A 6,000-nucleotide genomic window follows, 5' to 3' on the forward strand; every position below is an offset into this window, starting at 1 on the left:
CAGATATCTCTCCTTATCCCTATCCCTCACACCTAGACCCCCCTTTGTGTAAATACACATAATGTAATAAATTGTATATATTACATATATTGTACTATAACTATACCTAAACTTACTCTCATACAGAGCCCTCCCTGTACCTATCCCTAACCCCTAGACCCCCCTGGTGGTACCTAAACCTAAGACTCCCCTGGTGGTGCTTAAACCTAAGACCCCCCTGTTGGTGCCTAAACCTAAGACTCCCCTGGTGGTGCCTAAACCTAAGACCCCCCTGTTGGTGCCTAAACCTAAGACCCCCCTGGTGGTGCCTAAACCTAAGACTCCCCTGGTGGTGCCTAAACCTAAGACTCCCCTGGTGGTGCCTAAACCTAAGACCCCCCTGTTGGTGCCTAAACCTAAGACTCCACTGGTGGTGCCTAAACCTAAGACCCCCCCTGTTGGTGCCTAAACCTAAGACCCCCTGGTGGTGCCTAAACCTAAGACTCCCCTTCTGGTGCCTAAACCTAAGACCCCCCTGGTGGTGCCTAAACCTAAGACCCCCTGGTGGTGCCTAAACCTAAGACTCCCCTGGTGGTGCCTAAAACTAACCACCCCCCTGGTGGTGTATATTGCACTGTATGTATACCTAACCCTCCCTGTACCTATCCCTAACCCCTAGACCCCCCTGGTGGTGCCTAAACCTAAGACCCCCCTGGTGGTGCCTAAACCTAAGACTCCCCTGGTGGTGCCTAAACCTAAGACCCCCCTTCTGGTGCCTAAACCTAAGACCCCCCTGGTGGTGCCTAAAACTAACCACCACCCTGGTCCTAACCCTCCCTGTACCTATCCCTAACCCCTAGACCCCCTAGTAATGCCTAAACCTAACCATCACCACTGCACAAAACACGCTAAACACATATAAACAATAATATATTTAATCCTTAAAATACTTCACTCCAAATAACATGAATAAAATAATTTATATATTTGTAATAGAATAACTAGCCTTAAAATCACGTAGAAATCTTAAAATAACAGTAATTTGTAATAGAATAACTAGCCTTAAAATCACGTAGAAATCTTAAAATAACAGTAATATTTAAAGCGATATTTTAGTAACTATAATCAACGCATTAGAAGTGTAAAAACAAAGTTAATACCATAAGCGATGTATTTCTAATACAATCAGCTTTAGAAACGTTATTTAAGCATTATACATATGAAAACGATAAAAGAAGTGTAAACGAAATTTTAGTTGTTATAGTTTTATAAGCACATTTTTAAAACGAAAAAACTAGTTAAAACCCATATAAGCGAAATTTACAAACGAAAAAATAAGTATAATACAAAGTCTAAACGAACTTGTAAACGATATTTGTTATAAACTTTATCCCGTAAACGAAAACCTTTGTTAACACGATCCCTGTAACCGCTATTTCTCGTGCGCCCTTTTTTCCTGTCGGGCGCCGAATAGCCGATATTTTGCATTGCAGTCTATGGCGGCGCCCTTTTTGTCCACTATCCCTGTGCGCCCTTTTTTACTAGTTCCGTGCTGAGCAGTTGGGTCTCCTGGCTGTCAGCCGCCAGTGCAATTCATGTGCAATTTAAATGCAGCTGAACCGCAGCCGCGGTAGTAGCACCATGCTTGTCAGGCGATACCATGTGTTAGTGGGCGGTAGTGGACCGCGGCATGTCGAGTTTGAGCACAGGTGCACTCAGTTGTGATCCCATAGGGGGGCCGGCTGTCCAGCGCAGCTAACAAGCCCCGCCTGGTGCAGGAGAGAAGCTGACAGGCGGTGAATTCACTGACTGTCAGTTGCCCCTGTGAAAGGGGCCATAAACTTGCTTGAGCAGAATGCTGTTTAATTAGGGCTGGTTAATGAGATTTAATGAGATGCAAATATTTCCAATTTGATAGAAATGATGCAGAATTTTGAAGGACACCGAGGTGAAAATAAACTGATGAGAAAAACAATTGTATCCATCCTCCTTCTCCTAAAAATGACTTTTTTTTTTAGATATCCCACAGTTTTATTTTATAGTTAAATCTAGTTTTTACTGTTTCATTGTCTCTGCTCAGAGACAAATTCATTGCAGTATGCCAGAGCTCAAATCTATGAATTATTGACCCTTTTTATCTCTTTCCTGCTCTCAGAAGCCATTTATTAAGAGGAAAGTGTTTTATGGCTGTAATTACTTATTAGTGAGAGTTACGCTATAGTCTGACCCAATCCCGACCTGGACAAAATCTGTCACTTACATACCTGTTAGGGATGGTTGGAAATGCCAATTTCCGATTCCGCGGTAAATCCGCATTCCGCCATTGCCAATTACCGATTCCGCATTCCAATTTCCGCATTCCAATGCGGAATTTCCGCCGGAAATCGCGGAAATTCCGCCAGATTTTTACATCGATTTTCTCAAAAACTATAAGGTCTTTTTGAAAACTTTTTTCCCTGAAAATGTGGTGTTTCTAGGACTTACGGGGGCTTTGCTATTAACCGCTAAAGTTGGCGGATTTTTACTGTAATGTAAAATGCAGAAAATAGGCAGATGCAGATTTTCTGCATTTTACATTGCAGTAGATGCAAAAAACGTTTTCAAAAATACCTTATAGTTTTTGAGAAAATCGATGTTAAAGTCGGGTGGAATTTCCGCGATTTCCGGCGGAAATCCGCCTACCGCACTTGCATTACCGATTTCCGCATTCCAATGCGGAATTTCCGCCGGAAATCGCGGAAATTCCGCCAGATTTTAACATCGATTTTCTCAAAAACTATAAGGTCTTTTTGAAAACTTTTTTCCCTGAAAATTTGGTGTTTCTAGGACTTACGGGGGCTTTGCTATTAACCGCTAAAGTCGGCGGATTTTTACTGTAATGTAAAATGCAGAAAATAGGCAGATGCAGATTTTCTGCATTTTACATTACAGTAGATGCAAAAAACGTTTTCAAAAATACCTTATAGTTTTTGAGAAAATCGATGTTAAAGTCGGGTGGAATTTCCGCGATTTCCGGCGGAAATCCGCCTACCGCACTTGCATTACCGATTTCCGCATTCCGATGCGGAAATGCAATTTCCGATCGGAATTTCGGAAATTGCATTTCCGCGAAATCCAAATGAGCATCCCTAATGTTTAACTCTTTCAGGCAGAGAAAGAAAAAAAAGGAAGACAGCCTAGTTATTTGTGTGCTGCTGGGCACTGTACATACACATGTCTATCTCATCATGTCACATGTTACTTCGGGTGTCCTTTAAGCAAATGTATGCTGCTTGAAAATGGAAGCCAAGGTGGGATTCCAAAGGTCTATTTTCCATCAGCATATATTTGCATAATTCTGCATCAACTCATTATTTGCCTCTCATTGGCCGTCACTAATCAGCTGATACTTCCCTTTAGCATGTGATGTGTAATTATGCATTAGATATAGACTGCTCCTGCAGCGTACGTACAAAAAGGGCGCCTGGACAAAAAGGGCGCGGGGTGTAAACTCTAAATAATAATTAATCATTAATAGGGTTTATAAATATAGTGTGCTATATTTCGTTTACAAATAATGTTTAACAAAATTATAAATCATTAAATAATGTTTATGAAATCGGAAATTGTGAAAACGTTAATCTTCCCTGTTTCAAAAGTTAAACTTATAATTACGTTTATAAAAAAACCAATAATATATGTTTAATTGTTATAATTGTATATTATTGTGAATAACAGTCATTTATGGTTTGTTCTTATAATAAAATCTGAAAATATTGTTTATAAAGATGATATAAATATAACTACGTTCGTAATAAGTGTTGTAATACATTAGTAATTATTACTAAAATTTTACTAAAACTATACCTAAGCCTACTCTTACACAGAACCCTACCTGTACCTATCCCTAACCCCTAGACTCCCCTGTTGGTGCCTAAACCTAAGACCCCCCTGTTGGTGCCTAAACCTAAGACCCCCCCTGTTGGTGCCTAAGTAACCCTCCCTGTACCTACCCCTAACCCCTAGACCCCCCTGTTGGTGCCTAAACCTAAGACCCCCCTGTTGGTGCCTAAACCTAAGACCCCCCTGTTGGTGCCTAAACCTAAGACCCCCCTGTTGGTGCCTAAACCTAAGACCCCCCCTGTTGGTGCCTAAACCTAAGACCCCCCTGTTGGTGCCTAAACCTAAGACCCCCCTGTTGGTGCCTAAACCTAAGACCCCCCTGTTGGTGCCTAAGTAACCCTCCCTGTACCTACCCCTAACCCCTAGACCCCCCTCTTGGTGCCTAAACCTAAGACCCCCCTGTTAATGCCTAAACCTAAGACCCCCCTGTTAATGCCTAAACCTAAGACCCCCCTGTTGGTGCCTAAACCTAAGACCCCCCTGTTAATGCCTAAACCTAAGACCCCCCTGTTGGTGCCTAAACCTAAGACCCCCCTGTTGGTACCTAAACCTAAGACCCCCCTTTATTATGTGGATAATTATGTTTTACTAATTGTGGATTAAAAAAATATTTTGCAATTTACGTTACGTACTGATCGCTTTATTTTGTGAATAATAATGTTTTACAAACAGTAAGGGATAAAACTTTAAATAATGTTTTAATTATTTAAATAAGATAAATATGTTTAGTATTTTCATAAACGTTATTCGGCACGGGTGCATTTTATAAACGTAAATCACCACAAGTTCAGTTATAAATCATTAAACAGCTCCGGGCGCCGTTTGTAAACTTTATTTAGCTCCTGGCGCCGTTTATAAACTTTATTTAGCTCCGGCGCCCTTTTTTCCTACCCGGCGCCCATTAAACGCTATTTATTATGGGAGTGAATGGCGGCGCCCTTTTTGTCCACTAGCGGCATGCGCCCTTTTTTCCCAGCTCCGCTCCTGCACTAGGCTGGTGCAATAATCATCGGTAGCTTGCCCCAAGTGTTGCTGACTTTCTGCACACCTCCTGTCCTGACCTGCAATTTACCACCTGACTCCCAGCTCTGATCTGGTATCTGCATTGATTCTGCCTATTAGGGATGATCAACTGAAGTGAGAGGCATATGGAGGCGGCCATATTTATTTCCTTTTAAACAATACCAGTTGCCTGGCTGTCCTGCTGATCCTCTGCCTCTAATACTTTTAGCCATAAACAAACATGTCCCTGAAAAAGCATGCACATCACATGTCTGTTAAAAAATCTGACAAGATTAGGTCCATGCTTATTTCAGGTGTGTGATTCAGATATTACTGCAGCCAAAGAGATCAGCAGGACTGCGGGGCAACTGGTATTGTTTAAAAGGAAATAAATATGGCAGCCTCCAAATCCCTCTCACTTCAGGTTCCCTTTAAAACTTTATTTAACACAGGATACACATTCTCCCCCCTTCCCCCCCAAGAAACAAACAAACAAACAAAAACCGCTGTACACTCTCTGGCAGTAGATTGTACAGCTCTTCCAGTCATTTGCCAGGTTTTCAATTGTTTTGGAAAGTGCTCCAGAAATAGTTTCACAAATCGCTGGTGTTATCGCGAGTGCAGGCGCCGCTCTCAGTGGGCGGTATGAATTGTACGGCTGCCTATCAGTTGGGCGCAGGGTGGGCTGAATGACGGCTCAAATTGCCAGCCGCGCCAAATACTATTCCCCCTCCAAGTCATCGCAACTTAGAGGAGGAAGTAATTTGGGATGTGGCTCTCGCCTGGGGGGGCTCCAGGAGGGAGTGCAGCATGATTGGCTGCCATGTGTCTGCTGACTGTGATGCAGAGGGTTAAAGTTTAGCCCAATGATGTAGTATAGGGGGCAGGTCGAACCGCCACAAAGTTTGCGGTTCACCTCGAACGCGAACCCCCGATGTTTGCGCAAATAAGTTCACCGGTGAACCGTTTGGGCCATCTCTAAAGCCTAACCCTAAAACCCCCCTTCCTGGAGCCTAACCCTAAAACCCCCCTTCCTGACGCCTAACCCTAAAACCCCCTTCCTGACGCCTAACCCTAAAACCCCCCTTCCTGACGCCTAACCCTAAAACCCCCTTCCTGACGCCTAACCCTAAAACC

The sequence above is a fragment of the Hyperolius riggenbachi genome, chromosome 4, assembly GCF_040937935.1.
Source record: "Hyperolius riggenbachi isolate aHypRig1 chromosome 4, aHypRig1.pri, whole genome shotgun sequence".
In the NCBI taxonomy this organism is placed as follows: Eukaryota; Metazoa; Chordata; class Amphibia; order Anura; family Hyperoliidae; genus Hyperolius; species Hyperolius riggenbachi.